This window comes from Gopherus evgoodei, chromosome 1, assembly GCF_007399415.2.
Source record: "Gopherus evgoodei ecotype Sinaloan lineage chromosome 1, rGopEvg1_v1.p, whole genome shotgun sequence".
Lineage (NCBI taxonomy): Eukaryota > Metazoa > Chordata > Testudines > Testudinidae > Gopherus > Gopherus evgoodei.
In genome coordinates this window covers 101,211,327-101,230,664 of record NC_044322.1, presented here as the reverse complement: position 1 = coordinate 101,230,664, position 19,338 = coordinate 101,211,327, and the positions used below count along the sequence as shown (strand labels likewise).

Below are 19,338 nucleotides of genomic sequence, written 5' to 3'. Positions count from 1 at the left end.
CGACAGAGAGTCCTGTGGTAATTTATGGATGTATTGGAGCATAAGCTTTCGTGGGTGAATACTCACTTCATTAGATGCATGTCACAATACGCCTGTTAGTCAGGACTCTCTGTCACTTAAAACTGAAAGAATTGTAAAAGTATAATGTACTTTTCACTATTTTTGTTGTTTATTTTTAGCACTTAATAAATCACAGACAATGAAACTGCTCTGGATAACTTTTCTGGTGCTAGTCAGTTTTACTTTCCTGTTCTTGTGCATTAGCACACTCCTTGTGTGTTGGGTGCCATTGGGCCCCTAGGGGACTAATGACACTTAAATTGGTGGGGGGAAGGGAGAAGGGGAAATTGGGTAATTTAATGAATTGCATGCGGTTAGGTTTGTAAAGCTTAACACCCCTATCATCACCTCTTTCTCGCACGCACATGCATGCCTGCACACGCACGCTGTCATAACTATAAAGGGAAGGGAACAGCCCTCCTGTGTACAGTACTATAAAATCCCTCATGGCCAGAGACACCAAAATTCTTTTACCTGTAAAGGGTTAAGATGCTCAGGAAACCTGGCTGACACCTGATCCAAAGGACCAATAAGGGGACAAGATACTTTCAAATCTTGGTGGGGGGAAGTCTGTTGTGTGTGCTCTTTGTTTTGGGTGTTGTTCGCTCTTGGGACTAAGAGGGACCAGACGTCAATCCAGGCTCTCCAAATCTTTATGAACCAGCCTCTCATATTTCAAACTTGTAAGTAACAGCCAGGCAAGGTGTGTTAGTCTTATTTTTGTTTTCTCAACTTGTAAATGTTCCTTTTTGCTGAGAGGATTTTACCTGTTTGCTGTAACTTTGAACCTAAGGATAGAGGGGGTTCCTCTGGGCTATATGAATCTGATTACCCTGTAAAGTATTTTCCATCCTGATTTTACAGAGATGATTTTTACCTTTCTTTCTTTCTTTCTTTAATTAAAAGCTTTCTTTTTAAGAACCTGATTGATTTTTCCTCGTGTTAAGATCCAAGGGGATTGGATCTGGACTCACCAGGAATTGGTGGGGGAAGGAAAGAGGGATGGTTAAATTCCCCTTGTGTTAAGATCCAAGGGGTTGGATCGGTGTTCACCAGGAACTTGGTGAAAAAGCCTCTCAAGGCTACCCAGGGAGGGGAAGGTTTTTGGGGGAAAAGAAGGTGTTCCAGACACTGAGGAATCTGGATGGTGGCAGCAAACCCAGATCTAAGCTAGTAGTTAAGCTTAGAAGTGTTTACGCAGGTCCGCACATCTGAACCCTAAAGTTCAGAGTGGGGGAGGAACCTTGACACACACACACACACACACACACACACACACACACACACACACACACACACACACACACACACTCTCTTACTTCAATTTGGGGGTTTAAGCTTTGTGACAATTTAAATTTATTAAAGGTTTAAACCTGGATAATTTCTGTTCTATGCTCCAGTATTGTGTCAGGAATCCAAGTAAGGTCACACAGGGAACAGGAGAGTCAGCACCAAACTCTCCTCTAGTTGCAAAGCTCATTTGCCTCTTTCATTGCAGCATAAACATTCATGTTAACACTCTCACTGTCATCTGTGACACTGTGACAAGACATCATACAACCAAATTCTGGCACCTCCTCTATTGACCATAGTGTAGGCTATAGCAGCACTGCAATTTGCTCCCATTACTCCTGGTTTTACTTTCTATAAGAGGAAACAAGCCAGACAACTTCCCTTTTTCTTGGAGGTGTGGAGAATCCAAAATTTATTGTTCAATACTTTATGGCTCTGATCCCTAGCAGTGTCAGGAATTTAACAGTATTTCCAAGTGCTACCAGACTCTAGGCACAGATTTCAAGAACACTGACCATTTTTTTCTGGCCTAAATGTGTTAAAATTAGCAACACTCATCAATACTCCCAAAGCCCTTAGTGAATTTTTAAATATGTATATTGCTAAGATGTTCTAAGTTTAAAAATTATATATACAACATACCTATGCACATTACTTGGATCCATACACAGCTAAAATTTGTCTCTACTAGACATATGCATACACAGTATATGGAATAGCAGGGTCATGATCTGTACCTCTCCAGCACAAGTGCATTGTGCTAGGGCAACGGTTCTCAAACTGTGGGTCGGCAACCTTTGGCACACCTGCAGGTTTGGCCGATCACGGCTCTTATTGGCTGCAGTTTGCCGCTCCCTCGGCCCGCATCGCTTCCCGCAGCCACCATTGGCGTGGGACGGTGAACTGTGGCCAGTGGGAGCCACGATCGGCCAAACCTGCGGATGCGGCAGGTAAACAAACTGACCTGGCCTGCCAAAGGTTGCCGACCCCTATGCTAAGAGAACAGATAGGTCTCCCACTCTCGCAACATCCCTTCCAGATAATTAAACCATAAGGGCTTTGCAGCCAGGAGAAGGCACAGGGGAAGGAAGGAAGGGACACTCCAGAATATAAGCAAAATTACTGGGTGTAGCCTTTTAAGAAGATGCACTTTAAAAAGACATTGCTAGTATTTATCTCTATTATAAAGGATTAATAATCACAAATATTAAGAATGCGCTAAATTAGTCTCCACCCCAAGTAAGTCATTGTCTACCTTGCCCCATTTACAGGTTAGGGATTGCTTACCGTACAAGTGAAGTAGGCTTCAGCTCCAGAGAAGCCCACTTCTTTGGGCCCTGATTTAGCCAAGCACTCAAGCATGTGCTTAATTTTAAGCATGTGAGTAGTCCCTATATTACTCACATGCTTAAAGTTAAATATGTGCTAAAGTGCTTTGCTGGATCAAGGCCATAACGAACTGCATTGTGATAAAACTCTGTTTTTTAGTGCAGTGGAGTGAAATTCTTGAATCGCTTCAATACTCCTTTCTCTAATGGTACACTTCACCAAAAACTGGGGGATGCTTTCACCATAAGCACCAACTTCATCTGGCACTGGTGGGTGCTCGACCCCTCTCTGCCCTCTGCCCTGCCTCCACCCCCTGCCCCCTCCCATCCCCATTCCAACACCTTCACCAAAGTCCCCAATTTTGCGCCCTCCCTGCCCCTATTCGATTCCTTCCCCAAATCCCTGCCCTGGCCCCGCCTCTTCCCCAGCTCCTCCCTTGAGCACACCACATTCCCACTCCTCCCCTCTCCCTTCCGGAGCTTGCTACAGCTGTTTGGCAGTGGTTTTCACTCCAGCATAAATGGTTCCCATGATGCTAATCAATTCAAAACGTTTCAAAGATTAATCACCTCCCTTGCCTCTTCGGCTCTATTTGGGAAAAGAAGTTGCCGATATCTGTTAGGGGAGGGGTCAGGATCGTTGTCTTGCTGCAGCTGCTCTCAGGGAATCAGAGAGCAGCCAGGCTGAGTTTGCTGAAGCTGTTTCCAGTCACAGCCATAGCCCCCATTGCCCCTGGCAATTTTAAGGGGTGAAAAAGCCAGGACTGCTGGAGTGAAGAGGAGAGGGTAGTTTGCCAGGTAGGGCTCCCTCCTCTTATAATGAAACTCTGCTCGTAGTAAAGTTTTCTTGGGGGGTGGGGGACAAAACTTAATTGTGGGAGGGTTCCACTGTATTTCAAAAGCTTATGGGTCTGAGAAACTACCGTCCTGTGTGAAGTGAAAATGAGGATACATAGGGACTGGGGAATGATATTTTGGCAGTTATTAAACTTTTGGTCTCAGCTTACTCACTCCTGCTACTATTTCACTTCTGGGTTAAAGGGACCATTGATTAAATGAAAGGGGAAAGCTGTTAGAAGTAAATACAGAGTAGCAGAAGCATATCATGGAGTCTATATTATACATGACTGGCAGGTGACTGCAAGCTTAAAAGCTTCTCAAAATAGACACTTGACACTTACAGTTGCATGTTTAATTATGCAGGTTTGTATGAGCAAAATCTATTATTGCCAATGACACAAATTGCTCATATTCAAATATGTTTATTTGTAAGCACACTTCTGCCTTGCTACATTCTTAAAGAGCAGCCTTCAAAGGGAATAAAAACCCTCTGTGAAGATTTATGGGCTTTTTTTTGGTAATGTTGTCATTTGATAGCATTTATATAGCACCTATAGACACATACAGAATTCCATGAGCATGCTCAATGGAGTTTCCATTCATTCTCTAGACTCCGGGGAATGCGGGTGATATTGGACACCTTGAAAAATGTGGCTGTGTGGAATGCCTAATTCATTATTAAACAAGTGCAAAGGGAGCAGGCAGATGTCATGGTCACAGTAGGGAGCTGTGGAGCTCAGGAGGTCTGGAAAGCTCCCAGGGGCTAACAGCTGCAAAGGTGAATTTCTGTGAGGTTGGGCCTATTTTCATTAGTGTGCAAAAGCATACTGATTTGTTGACTGTAAAGGCTTTCATTCATAGATAATGCACACTCAGTTGTTTAAGTTGTGTTTTGTAGGAGTGAGTCCTCTGTACTAGCGTTATTTATACAGCATCCAGACTGTGCCAGGTGCATTACAGACCACATAGACATGGTCCCTCCCTTGAAGATCTTACATCCGAATGGTAGATGTGAGGCAATCACTGAAAGCAACGGCCAATTCAGGAAAACGAAGATTACAGTTGTGAAGTTAAAAGAACAAGGAGTCCTTGTGGCACCTTAGAGACTAACAAATTTATTTGGGCATAAGCTTTCGTGGGCTAAAACCCACTTCATCAGATGCCTGGAGTGAAAAATACAGTAAGCAGTATATATATGAAAAGATGGGAGTTGCCTTACCAAGTGGGGAGGTCAGTGCTAACGAGGCCAATTCAATTAAGGTGGAAATGGCCTGTTCTCAACAGTTGACAAGAAGGTGTGAGTATCAACAGAGGGAAAATTTTCTATAATATTTCTATTTTCCCTCTCCTGATACTCACACATTTCTCTAATTTTAGTACTAAACTCCCGGGAGCCCTCATCCACTAATTTTAACCATATGCCATTTTTTAAAATTTAATATCTAAACAGAATTCAGTCCTAGAATTAGTGTAAATGACTGACAGACTGAAAGGAGCCTCTATTTTCATTTATATCACTCTCAGAAATCTAAGAATATTTGGAAACTTGCAGTATGCCTCTCTATTCCTATGGCATCTGTGGAACTGCTTTAATTTCTGTAGCACAGATCAAAGAACAGAATACATGCCCATAACATAAGCAGCCCTTCTGGAATTGCATAACACAAATCCTAAAAATGTTTGCAATAACTTGGCATAGATTTCAGACTAGAGTAAACAAATTTCTGGATGACTGATGTAAATACTCTTCTTGAAACACGCTTCTTATCACATTCATCTTCTGAGAGTGGAGCAGCATGACATTTGCATGAACTTTTCTTGTTAAACAATCCCCGATCCCATGTTACAATATGGATTAGATCATTATTTCCCACATATATCTGAAGGTTAGTTTCCTCTTTATGGGTTAGGTTGACTATAATCCTCTTTCTCCTGTTTGATGCCATCATTCTATTTTTGCAATTTCTAACTTGGCTTCTGCAATGAAATGAAAAACCAGTCATCACGCTGTAAATATGTAATCATACTTTTTGTATGTATATATTCCACCCAACAGCGTGCTGTTGGTTAGAATACCAAGGCTGAAATTCAAGTTGCTGGTTGTAAACTGTTTAAGCCATTCTTCTTTCAGGGAATTGACTTGCACTGAACCTGAAGATTGACTTACAATCTGTTAGGAGGTCTGGGATATCTATTACTGTTAGGAAGAGTGATTAGTAAATGTTGACAAGTCTCTCTTTTAAAGAAAGTGATACGATCTCTCCCTAGTGGATAAAAAAGTCATACTCAAATGTTTAAATAAAAATTCAGACATCTACAAACAGCAAGTTTATTGGTTGTTAGTATTTATTTTTCTCTGCAATCAAGTGCTGCAGTTTTGTAAAGTGCTAATGGTTACTTTTGGTTACTAAAAAAACAGGGATTTTGATTTTTGCTTTAAATTGGAAGTCATTGATAATTCAAGAAAGCACTGAATCACATGATTCAGTCCATCCCCATTCTGGAGAACACTGGCAAATGCATAAATTGAAGCACATACTTCAGCGGAAACTAACAGAAATAAGAACATCCTTAAAGTTAAATGCTCTATTGAATAGGGAAACTTCCCTGAATTGGGGCCTTCATTTTTCCGTAACAATCACTGTTTAAAACTAAACACTGATGAGGAATACTTACCATTTTCCACTTTCAGGATTTTAAACTGTCATTGACTTCCTGTTGGTTCTGCTGGCTGAACTGGTTGGAAAAAACATGGACAAGAAGTGGTCATTCACTTCCTGGCTGTACATAGCAGCAATATGAGAAGAGTAAGGAAGTTTTCTGTGTTCCAGAAATATTGAGTAACCAGAAATCGTGTGAATGCTGTCAGTGTCACTGTTCTGAGGTGAATTTCATCATGGGCTAATGCAATAACCGGTTCAGTTCAGAATCCTGCAATCAATTGAAATAAACTGACAAACTATTATTTTTAAGCAGACACTGTTCTAATAAAAAAAAAACACCTGAAATCAGGCAAATAAACCCTGAAAACTAGTATTCCTACTGATTCTTACCGGGGATATTCTATAACCTTTTTTCAAGAGAACTTTTGAAGATTTAAGAATAGTGCTGAAAAAATATATAGTACCACCTTTCTGTACAGTGTCCCTCACACAAACTGTTTCAAAATGGATTGGAGTTTTATTTTTTTTAGTTTGTTTTTGTTTTAAGTGACAGAGAAATTAAATGAGGCAAGCAATGGGCAAAAGATTTTCGATGGAGATCTGGAATGAGGTATAACCTGATCATGAACCTATATAAGAGAAGGGTGTTTTAAGCAGCAGAAGTACAGAGGAGATGACTTGCAGAAACATTGGTGAAACAGTGAGCAGAAAGAGAGAAGAGGCCGACGTTAAGGCAGAGATTGAGGAACACATTTAAGAACATGCATAACATTAGGAATATGAGTAGTCATGTGGACTTCAATGGGACTACTTGGATACTTAAAGTTAAGCAGATGCTTAGGTGCTTTGCTGAATCAGGGCCTACACGAGGGGAGGGAGCAGGGATGGGAGCACACAAGGTGCACGAGATTGTTTGAGACAAGTCCATGGAGGGTTTTTCAGATCAAGTTCCTGGACTGAAATAGCACACTGTGGCAAAAATCAGAGTCCTAGTCCTAAACTCCTGGGCTTATAGGATTTGGGAACATTAGAGTCACCATGCTTAATTCCTAGAATGGAGGGAATATCAAACTAATGTCACTTTCAAGCAACCTCTTGTGGAATTAAACAGCTATCTTTTAGGTGATATTTTTATAAAGGCTAAAATAGTGAAGAATTGTTGTAGTCTCTAAAACTTTTATTATACTTCAAACATACTGTAACAAGGTGGCTTACCTTTTGTCCAGTCAACTCTGATTACTGCAGAGGCACATTTGAGCAGGAATTAGGTGATTTTCCCATATAAGAGCAGCAGGAAGCTGAGAAGGGAGGGGGGTGGAGGGGGGGAATGCTCAGGGAGATCAGAGGTTGCCAGAGTGTGAGTAGCCTCCAGCTGAGAGTCCTAGGACTTGGGACTGAAACTACAGGCAGGAAAGGCCTGGGAGGAGCCCTGGTCAGAAAGTAAATACATAAGCTTGTAGATTTTATTTTGAACTTTTTTGGATGACAAGAGAGCAGACTCTGCAGGAGTTAAGAAAACACTCCATCAAAGAAGCACTGAGAGTAGCCTGTCAAAGCAGGGAAGAACTGAAGAGAGCAACCTTGAGGGAGAAAAGAAGTCCCAGGACTGAGTTTTGTTTTATGACAAATCAGAGAAGGGGCATTACCCCTTTCCCCCAAAAAGACCCTGTGTGAGGTTTATTTAAAGAGTCCCTTGAAAGAGGAAACTGAGTTGAGAGGCCACTTGCAAGGCTGCACTGAGGCCTTCCGTGACACCTGGGAAGAGTCCACTTGATCACAGTGGTGTAGTCAGGAAGATTTCAAACACCCTTTCCACCAACCAGGGAAGTGGAAGCAGAGCAGGACAGAAGGACAGGGTGGAAACTATGAGGCAAATCATTTAATCACAAAATGTAAATGACAATTGGTAATTGTTTAAGAATGCTTTACTAGATGCCCCAAAAGTAACATTTGAGAAACAAGTCGCTATTGGTTAAATAACCAACCTGGTTTAAAGGGGAAGTGAAGCCATCTATACAAAAATAAGATAGAAGAAAGGGGAATTTGATAGTAAAAAATATAAATCAGAAGTCAGATTGTAGAAAATTGATAAGGCAAGCCTGGGCCAGCACTTCCACTAGGCGACCCTAGGCGGTTGCCTAGGGCAGCAGGATTTGGGGGGCGGCATTTTGCCGCCCTCAGCAGAAATTCGGCTGCAGGGGGTCCTTCCACTCTGGGTGTTCGGCGGAAATTCGGTGGCGGGTCCTTCACTCACTCCGGGACCCGCCGCCGAAGTGCACTGAAGATACAGAGCAGAAGGACCCCCGCCGCCGAATGCTCAGAGGAGAGCTGCTGCCTAGGGCAGCAAAAACTGTGGCGCCGCCCCTGAGGGAAGCAAATGAACACAAAGAGAAATCTATGTCCAACAGAGTTAAGGACAATAAAAAGGAGTTAAAGTATCTTAGGAACAAAAAGAATGATGATAATGAAATTGATTAATTACAAGGGGAAAATGGTAAAATTATTAGTAATAGTGCAGAAGAGACAGACTTGTTTAATAAATATTTCTGTTACGTATTGGGGAGAAAAGCAGATGAGGTAGTCCCATCATATGTGACAACACTCTTTCCATTCCACTAGTGTCTCAGGAGGATGGTAAGCAGCAGCTATTAAAGTTAGACATTTTAAAATTAGCAGGTTCTGCTCATTACACTACTGTGTATGAATGGACTCTTCACATGTGCCCGCTGGTAGGCTTAGGGCAGCCCTGAAAATGACCCTTCACCTCAGTTTCTCCTCTCAAGGGGCTCCTTAAATAAATTCCACCCCAGTGCCAAGTACAAACCCACTTGAAACCAGTGGGTATGTATTCCACATGGCTCAGCCATGCCTCTGCTGCTGCTACCAGTGCTACCATGCCTACACCGCTATTTATACTTCAAGCTAGCATGAGTCTGTGTACAGAAGCAGAGGAGTCACACCCCTAGCTTGCGGTGTAGACATAGTCAGAACTACCTGAGAAGCATGTCTTGGCAAGTAGAGTGCAAAACACTAAAAATACAACAGCATGTGCAACATGTTACACTGTGTCTTTTAAAGAGGGTTTCTGGCAGTTCCCTTGGTTGAAATGTCATATAGCCTGTATTTGAGTGGGGGAGTGGACAGGATGGAGAAGAGGCCAGTCTAACCCTTATTATGATCAGAAATATTTTAAACCACAGAGAGAATGCCCCTTCTCACATTTTCTGTTCATATACTGGAAATAGTTATTACACTATAAAAACTTGGCTGGATATAGCACTGTTTGCTATATCTCATTTTAGGTTGGAGGACCAAGTACATTCTTGTCCAGTCTTCATAAAACATAATATTCATAACACTAAGGTCAAAATAAAACCCACAAAAAGCAAGGAAGTATCTTAAGACATTTCCCTGTAGGATATGCAGTCCTCAGTCAGATCAGATTCTTATCATATGTACTCTTTCTAGTTCTGAAACAGATTGTAGAATACAACTGGTGCAAAAAATAGAGTACTGCACCTGTCTACAGACTTTGTCCTTATGGTTTAAATGAACATTTTCATTTAGTGTAATGTAAAATCACTCAACTGAGAGGACCATGTGTCTCTCGGTGCTTTGGAACACTGTAACTGAATTAAGAGTGCTTGTCAGAGCTTTTGTTCAGACTCCTTGGCCTGCAAGTGTTTGTAAGTATTTTTTTAGGGCTTGATCCTGCAAGATAGTAAATGTTCTCTGGTGCTGAGCACCCTCTTAAATTCATACTTAAGTTCATTGCCATTTAGCAAAGAATTTAAGCATGTGCTTAAGTGCTGTGGTGAAATTAGATGGTCTTTTGATTCAGAGCCTCAACTGGGAGTTAAGGAGGCTCAGCACCTCACAAAGCATCTCAGAACCTCACAGGATCAAGCTCCTAAAGTGCACCACACATCACAGGATTCTTGAGTAGTTCAAAGAAAGGAGTATGTTTGCACTGAAAGTTCAATATTATATAGGTTATAATCAGAGATTCTAGAAGTCTGTTTGCCGTGGAAAATGTGGAATTGGGGTTTTTTACAGAGAAACTCTAGTTTGAACATGTTGTGAAAAAATAAAAACTATACAGAGGAACCTCGATTATCTGATTTAATTGGGACTGGTGCCAGATTGGACAATCAGAGAATGGGCAAAGACCTTTCTATCTCTTAATTTAAGGGGATGGGGCCTCCGGCTGTCAGCCTCCAGGCAGTTGGTGGTTCAGTTAATATGGAGAGAGGGGGTTCTACTGTATATAAAAACATTGTGTTCAATTGATACCTCTTTATGTATTGTGGCTAAGGAAACTAAAGTGAGACATTTAATTTTAATTGCGGAAAAACGTGTTTTTTTATTTATCAGAGATTTTTTTTTTTTATCATGGAAAACTAGGATTTCTGGTTATTATATTAGGTAACTGACATGTAGCACACCTGTCTTTTAGCCTTAACCATTAGTATTAAATAGTACTGACATATATAGTTAATACACAGATTTCCTGTTCTAAATCCTTTCTAATTGTACCAAGATCCTTTCTCCATCCTGTCCTTTCACTTTCTGGCTGAGTAATAGAGTAATATAGTGCTGGGAATATTTGTCCCCATCCTATTCTGCCTGATATGATTTCTGAAATTTCTATACTTTCTGTTGAGGACTGATGGAGATTGGGACCAGCTGTAAACCAGTTTAGTTCTATTGAACTGAATGGCATTACAGTGATTTATACCTGCAAAAAAATTGACCCAAGATGGAAAAGAAATGTTGGACAATGATAAATAGCCATATCCTGTGAGCATAAGCTATCTAACTAAAAGACAAATAACTTTTCATGTACCATTGTCAGTGTCGTGCCCTATGACCTGCTCTGCTGCTAAGGCTTATCCACTTCCTGGATCCTGCATTTGATGCTCTTAGTGAATGACACTTCTGTCAGTGCATGAACAGCATTGGTAGCATTCTGGATGTCCTGAAGAAAGAGAAATGTCCTCATTGATTCTGTTTAGAAGTATTCTCTCCCTTCTGTAGGACTAGTCCTTGGGGTCGTTATGCCGATTTAAAATTTCTGTGTGGTCAGTACAGTTGTTACCATGGCATGTTACCTGCCACTTTCAGTTTGACATCAACATTTTCTCCCACTTATGTTGGAGGTGGAGGGGTGTCAGTCTTCTTTCTGTGCTAATTTCCTGGTATATAGTTCACGGGCTCAAGAAGCACATTAGATGTTGACATTAAAGTTTATGTCCTCTTGACTACAATTCTCTGAACTGGTGATCCTAATGAAGCAATATGATCAATATTATGATCTTCTTCATCTTCTCCTGTTAATCAGGGTCAGTGGCTCTTATTCTTCATCTCCAAGTGTTCCTGTCTTGTGCGTCTTCCAAAATTACACCAGCCTTCTTCATGTTTTCCCTCAGCATCTCAAACCACCCTTTTCTGAGTCGTCCATGTGGGTTTTGTTGTATGACTACTACATCTTGTATTCTCTGGTCAACAAATCCCACCTCTTATCAGCTCATATGATCCAACCATCTCAGTCGATACTCCCTCAGCTTTTCTGTGGTGAGGGCTACCTATATCATGGCTCATTCCATTTAATTAAATAGCCTATCAGCTCTTGTCTTACCTAGCATCCACCTGAGCATATTCATTTGGAGCTTGTGAAGTAGCTGTTCCCCTTTATTCCTCATTGGCCAGCATTCCAATACATATATCATAGCTGGCTAAAACTAGTTTGCTCTTTAGTTTACTTGACATATTCTTAGCCTAGAGATTTCCCATTAACTTCTCCATTTGCACCAAGCACTCTTCATGCAAATTCTAATGCCTGCATTCCCATTATAGCTCAACACTGAACACAGATATTTATATTGTTGCACAGACTGTAACTCTATGCCAGTCTAGTTTTACTGGCTTTCATTGTCCCTCTCAATAAAGCATCAAATGTATACATTTTTGTTGATTAATTTGTAAAAAATTTTCTTCCAATGCAGCTCTCCATTGTTCTAGATCCCTTTGAAGTTCATATTTATCTTTGTAGCTCAAGATTTCGTCATTGGTGAAAAGTATGCTGTCTGAAGCCTCTCACCTAATCCCCCCCCGTCCAGGTGCCCATTACATTCATAAATAGGAATGGGCTTATGGCTGATCTTTGAGGTATGCCTACCCTCACAGCACTATTCTAACAATGCTAAATGTGGATCCATCGTATTGCCCAGAGCTTTGTTGTTGTTCTTCAATTCTTTGTGATTTTGTAGTGACTTTTCCACTACCTCACTTGGCTATGCATAGTAATGGTTTGAGGTGATATGCTTGAACTGACATATCAAAGACAATTGCCAAATTGCTGCAGCCCTCATCTGCCTTCACAGCTGCAGAGAAATGACAGGTCCTTGAAACATGCCTATTCTTCCACTGGGGTCTTGAGAAGTTTGGACTGTACTTTGTCTAGAACCTCACCTCTGAACGGTTCGCCAAGGCCCTACCAGGAGTACAAGACTCTGGACAACAGTTGTGAGGGTCATTGGGACACACAAGCCTCTCCACCACAACAAGGTAACAGTCCAAGGAGAGGCCAAAATGAATTATCCATGAATTATGAAACAGTATCTATTGTTACCTCTTGTGGAATACCATGGTGAACAAACAATGATTTGCAGTGTTATTACATGAGTGTTCGGGGTGTTGTGCAACAGCTTATTTAAAAAAAAGTGTTAGTAGTAGCCCACTAATCAGAGGTAACCTTTCCCATTTCATTCAATAAGATGTGTGCCAACATGGGAACTGAGAATCTTGGGTGGTTTCAGTGGTTCTTTTGCATTCTTTTTCCTGTATTAACAGAAGATGTCAGATTTGGACACCTTGTCTTTGATGGCAGCATTCATATATTTGGGGCTCTTTCAATACACTACTCAGTACCCAGATGAGCACTGTGGATTGTACTTAACATTTCTAACCTCATGCTGTGACATGACACCTTGGGCTTTATAAAGAATTACATAATAATCACCAATAGTCTCAAGATTCATAATCAGCTTTTATGTTTGGAGGTACCTAAGCGTGTTCGGATGGCCATCTGAGGTGAACATGAGCATCAGTATCTGTGCACGTCTCTATTATCTATTAAAGAAGCAGCATCAGCACCATCACACAGAGTGGGGAATCACAACCTCTTCTCTTTCATGGTAAGGATGGTGACTGACCTGGAGGACTCCATCAGAGATGCAAAGCATTCCCAAAAGGAGGAAAAAAGACTGAATGTCTGCATAATTAACTGTTGCTTACAGTAATTTATCTATAGTTCACACATTCTATTTCAAAGACTTTCACTTGGAGAAGAGACAGTGAAGTCCTTAGGACAGTTTTGCTTCTCTGAACCTATTTCCATTTTAAGGCTGTAATTTAATTACTTCTGATCTCAACTTTTATCCATCTAAGCAGCTGTAAGGATAACAGGCCCACTTTCCATAAGCTTTTAACATCATGTCGCCATTCCACATCAGATTAAAAATAACATGGATAAAAAGAAATATCTCCACTGAAATATTCCATTATTAGTTCACATGATGCTCATGTGAGGAGGACAGGATAGTAAGAATGACAACTGAACCCAGTCTGGCTTGGGTAAACTTGTTATTTGACAACACAAAATCCTATCTCAAAAGCGTATCTGTGATGGAAGTTTTAAATTAACAGCACACATTATCAAAGACAGTGAATTTCTGATGTATTTTTGTCTTCTCAGACCAGTTTTACCAAAACCTGTGTCTCACCAATAATTATTTTACAAAACAGGCCAAATTCGGCTCTGTTAACACCCATGCAATCTCACTGACCAATCTCAGAGCAAGATGTGGTTTCATGACTGAAATGATTCCAAAGAAGAGTTAGAAGAAAATAAAAAAGCAGACTATGGTGCAAGACAGTTAGGAATAAATATTATTATAACATGGGGACGCATCAAATCACCTTTCACAAGTCCAGAATATCAAGAACAGAAAATTGCCTTCGCATTCTACTAGTTTAATTAATCCAAATATCAATAGTTATTACAATGTAGGGAAGAGCAAAGGTTTTAATTCTGCTAAGATTCACAGAAGCACCAGCATTAGCTGCAGAAAATCCCTTATATACTGAGCTTTTGATAAACAAGTATACCCTTTACTGTAAGAATACTATTTTGCTTTTTATATATATTTTGCTCCAACTTGTGGAAAAGGTGAATGGGGAAGAGGGTTTGTGTAAGGAGTGCATAGAGGAGATGACAGTGTAGATCCCAGACTCAGATTCCACTCCATTTTCATCTAGGGTGACCAGATGTCCTGATTTTATAGGGACAGTCCTGATTTTTGGATCTTTTTCTTATATGGTCTCCTATTACCCCTCCCCCGTCCCGATTTTTCACATTTGCTGTCCGGTCACCCTATTCTCACCCCCATGTTCTTGTCACTTTCTGTATAAGTGTCATGGAGCTATCAATCTTCAGTGCACAGTTAGCTCAGGAGGTCATCTAGTCCAACCCCCTGCTCAAAGCAGGACCAATTCCCAACTAAATTATCCCAGCCAGGGCTTTGTCAAGCCTGACCTTAAAAACCAATAAGGAAGGAGATTCCACCACCTCCCTAGGTAACCCATTCCAGTGCTTCACCACCCTCCTAGTGAAAAAGTTTTTCCTAATATCCAACCTAAACCTCCCCCACTGCAACTTGAGACCATTACTCTTTGTTCTGTCATCTGGTACCATGAGAACAGTCTAGATCCATCCTCTTTGGAACCCCCTTTCAGGTAGTTGAAAGCAGCTATCAAATCCCTCCTCATTCTTCTCTTCTGCAGACTAAACAATCCTAGTTCCCTCAGCCTCTCCTCATAAGTCATGTGCCCCAAACCGCTAATCATTTTTGTTGCCCTCCACTGGACTCTTTCCAATTTTTCCACATTCTTCTTGTAGTGTTGGGCCCAAAACTGAACATAGGATTAGATATAGGATTATGAAATGGCAGCACTATGACATGACATTCCAGCCTTATGGGGTATTCCGCAGAAGAACATAGGATTTTCCCTGTCAGACTGAGGTACTAACAATGTGCCTGAAAAAGGGATTGCCTTTGATGGGCAGGAGCAGGAGCGTGATCCATTCAAAGTCTCCATCCTACAAAACTAGCATAGAATTAGGAAACTTTTAGGCATTGCTCACAGGATTTTAACTGTAGTATGCCTTGTTTTGTTTGTTCATCCCTGGTGTAAATATGACATTGCAACATCTGGCTGATGAAGGGTCAAAAAAAAACAAAAAACAAACAAACAAAAACATTGCAAGTAACTTTACAGTTACTTTCAGAAGTCCACTGCAAGAGTGCAATGCAGTCTTGTCTCCGCAAAGCTAACCTCCAACTAGACTTAGATTATTTATTAGCATGTGCTCCTTACTGTGCACTGTCTTCCTTTTCCTTCATCAGGCAACTGAGATATATTGTCCTATTCCCTGGATATGATTCAAGGAGAAAAAACTCTTTGGGGTAGAGAGCAAAGGAGCGATATTCCACCTATCGGAGATCTTACTGGTGGAGATGGGCAATCAGAGTCTAAGGGCAGGTCTACACTTAAAACACTGCATTGGCACAGATGCACCAGCTCTTCAGTGAAGACACTACTAAACTGATAGGAGAGCGTCCCCCGTTGATGTCGTTAATCTGCCTCCACGAGAGCTGATCACTAAAGTCGACAGGAGAAGCCCTCCCACCGACAGAGCGCTGTCTACACCAGCAGTTAGATCGGTATAACTGTGTCACTCAGGGGTGTGGATTTTTCACACTCCAAACAACATAGTTCTACCAATGTAAGTATATAGAGTAAACCTGGTTTAACACTGTCCACGTTCAGATCTAAAATAAGGCCTTCCCATGATTAATGGCATCCCATGCCAATCTGACCTGCATACAGTGATCAAAAGGAGACAGTTTAATTGCCTTTTTGGACATGGTCAATTCTATTTTAATTACAGCCTGGTGCTGAGATACCTCAGAAATACCTGTAGTAAAGAGATAACAGCTCTTGAGCTGAATAGTGCACACAAACCACTAATATGTTTAAACAAAAAAACACCATGAATATAACTTCTGTAAAAAATCTGGCACTGCATCAGTGAGAACTTTGGCTATTTCTTCCATTTAAATATAATCCCACTTGAGCCAGAACATAATTTCCTTGGTCGCTAGATCAGATCTAGACGGCCTTTGCTGATGCACTGAATATGCAAAGTAAATGACTCATCTATGTTAGCTGAACTGAAGATAATTGTTCAGAATTTATGCAAAGTAGAGCAATTCTTCCCATTAGTTTTAGGAAATGACTGCTATGACACTCTGATTATTATGTTAATAGAAGTGGACAGAACTGGGCCCTTACTGTTTTTTCCACACTGAATAGTCTCAAATAGTCAACAAATAGTCTCAAAGACACTCCTGGTTGCAACAACAGGGAAATTAATTTCCTCCTATCCCCATCTTTATTATTTCCAAGCCCTCTGAAATGCCTTTTCTCCCCGCTGATAGTAAGACACTGGATACCTCTCAGTTAGTTCATACAGACTATTACAGTATTGCCAATCCTTGCAACTTTATCATGAATCTTGCAATATTGGGTGAGATTCTTAAAGCCCCCAATGCTGGGGGCAGGTGATAACAGGAGAGTCTCTGCTTTCATTTTTGTATAAAAAAAGTAAGTTTCTAGACATCATTATTTCAGGGAGGACCTTGAAAACATGATTGAAGTGAAGCCTAATGGCTCAGAAACACACGGGCAGATAAAAAGAATTCAAACTATATCGGTTTTTAGCTTAAAAATCATGGGATTTTTAAGATTTTTTGAGGCCTGACTCCAGTGATGAGCTGCTAAAATCTTAACAACCGGTTCTCTATAAAAAGTTCTGATTTAAGGGATGTGCCACAGTATGTATTTTTTGCACCAATACGGTTACCATACATCCGTACTTTCACAGGAGGAATTTTTAAAATTTACCACCTAGATAGCAATTTAAGAACCTAAAAGCCTGACATCTCTGTATTTTCCCAGATGTATGTTAACCCTACCTAAAGTTCTTTTTTAAAAAGATGGGCCTGAACTAGAAATGAGCTCCACATTGTGTGTCCCAGCCACTCCCTTGGGATGTGCTAGGGTGACCAGATGTCCCAATTTTATAGGGACAGTCTCAATTTTGGGGTCTTTTTCTTTATAGGCTCCTATTACCCCTCACCCTGTCCTGATTTTTCACACTTGCTGTCTGGTCACCCTAGGATGTGCACACGTGTGGTGCCCAGCTGCTCCCTGCCCCCCCTCATTGAAGCAGGTGTGCAGGGTTACTGCCCTGAGAACTGCAGGGCACCAGTGGACGTGGGGCTAGCTGCAGACAGGGGCGTGGGGCAGGGCTAGCTGGAGGCAGGGAGTGTGACACGGGCTGGCTGCAACAGAGGCTGGCTGCGGGCAGGTGGTGCAGACAGGCTGTGGCAGGGAAAGGGGCTGTGGCAGCAGTCGGGGGGTGGGAGGGGCTGTGGGCAGGGGGGTGGCAGGGGCTGTGGCAGGTGGCAGGGGGTGGGCAGGGGCTGCAGGCAGGGGGGTGGGCAGGAGCTGTGGGCAGGGGGGGTGGCTGTGGGCAGGGGGTGGCATGGAGAGTGGCAGGGGCTGTGGCAGGAGCTGTGGGCAGGGGCGGTGATGGGGTGGCAGGGGCTGTGGCAGGTGGCAGGGGGTGGGCAGGAGCTGCGGGCAGGGGGGTGGCAGGGGCTGTGGGCAGGGGGTGGCAGGGAGGGTGGCGTGGGCTGTGGGCAGGGGCGGTGACAGGGTGGCAGGGGCTGTGGGCAGGGGGTGGCAGGGAGGGTGGCAGGGGCTGTGGGCAGGGGCGGTGACGGGGGGTGGCAGGAGCTGTGGGCAGGGAAGGTCACAGGTCTTGTGAGCGGGGGCAGGGGATGGGGCATGGGCGGGGGGCAGGGGCGGTGATGGGGCTGTGGGCAGGGGGTGACGGAGGGTGGCAGGGGCTGTGGGCAGGGGCGGTGACAGGGGTGGCAGGAGCTGTGGGCAGGGGCGGTGACGGGGTGGCAGGGGCGGTGACGGGGTGGCAGGAGCTGTGGGCAGGGGGGGTGGCAAGGGCTGTGGGCAGGGGCGGTGACGGGGGGGCAGGGGCGGTGACGGGGTGGCAGGAGCTGTGGGCAGGGGCGGTGACAGGGGTGACAGGAGCTGTGGGCAGGGGCTGTGGGCAGGGGCGGTGACAGGGGGGGTGGCAGGGGCTGTGGGCAGAGGGGGTGGCAGGGGCTGTGGGCAGGGGCGGTGATGGGGTGGCAGGGGCTGTGGGCAGGGGCTGTGACGGGGTGGCAGGGGCTGTAGGCAGGGGCGGTGACGGGGTGGCAGGGGCGGTGACGGGGTGGCAGGAGCTGTGGGCAGGGGGGGTGGCAAGGGCTGTGGGCAGGGGCGGTGACAGGGGGGGTGGCAGGGGCTGTGGGCAGGGGCGGTGACGGGGGTGGCAGGGGCTGTGGGCAGGGGCGGTGACGGGGTGGCAGGGGCTGTGGGCAGGGGCGGTGACGGGGGTGGCAGGAGCTGTGGGCAGGGGGGGTGGCAAGGGCTGTGGGCAGGGGCGGTGATGGGGTGGCAGGGGCTGTGGGCAGGGGCGGTGACGGGGTGGCAGGGGCGGTGACGGGGTGGCAGGAGCTGTGGGCAGGGGGGGTGGCAAGGGCTGTGGGCAGGGGCGGTGACAGGGGGGGTGGCAGGGGCTGTGGGCAGGGGCGGTGACAGGGGTGGCAGGGGCTGTGGGCAGGTGGGGTGGCAGGGGCTGTGGGCAGGGGGTGGCAGGGAGGGTGGCAGGGGCTGTGGGCAGGGAAGGTCGCAGGTCTTGTGAGCGGGGGCAGGGGATGGGGCAGGGGCGGTGGGCGGGGCAGGGAGCTGTGGGCAGGCGGTGCAGACAGGGGCTGGCTGTGGCGGGGGGGCAGGTACTCACACGGGGAGAGTGGCTGGGAGCAGCGGGACCCTGAGGGCCAGAGCTCCAAGGAGCAGCAGCAGCAACAGGGCCAGGAGGCAGCCCACAGCGCTCCCCCCGCGGCCGGGAGGAGGAATTACATGCTTCCCGGCCAGAGCCCATCAAAGCTTCCCTGGCAGGGAAG

At 44.1% G+C, this 19,338-nt stretch overlaps 1 protein-coding gene and 1 long non-coding RNA gene across 3 annotated transcripts in view; one reads left to right on the top strand and one right to left on the bottom strand.

The window, feature by feature from the left end:
- The first annotated feature begins 3,162 nt into the window (after positions 1–3,162).
- The window catches only part of METTL21C (methyltransferase like 21C), a 39,067-nt gene continuing 22,891 nt past the window's right edge, over positions 3,163–19,338 (top strand). Inside the window, 1 exon segment of the mRNA XM_030568131.1 lies at positions 3,163–3,479. The gene's annotated coding sequence lies outside the window, so the exon portion shown is untranslated.
- Positions 4,804–19,204, bottom strand: LOC115654223. 2 transcript variants are annotated; one of them, XR_004001138.1, is made up of 3 exons: positions 19,176–19,204; positions 6,198–6,257; positions 4,804–5,498 (listed from the first exon to the last, which is right to left on the bottom strand). It is a non-coding gene; the product is annotated as an uncharacterized LOC115654223 (long non-coding RNA). The 2 variants fall into 2 exon arrangements; XR_004001137.1 differs by lacking the exon at positions 19,176–19,204 and adding an exon at positions 13,250–13,396.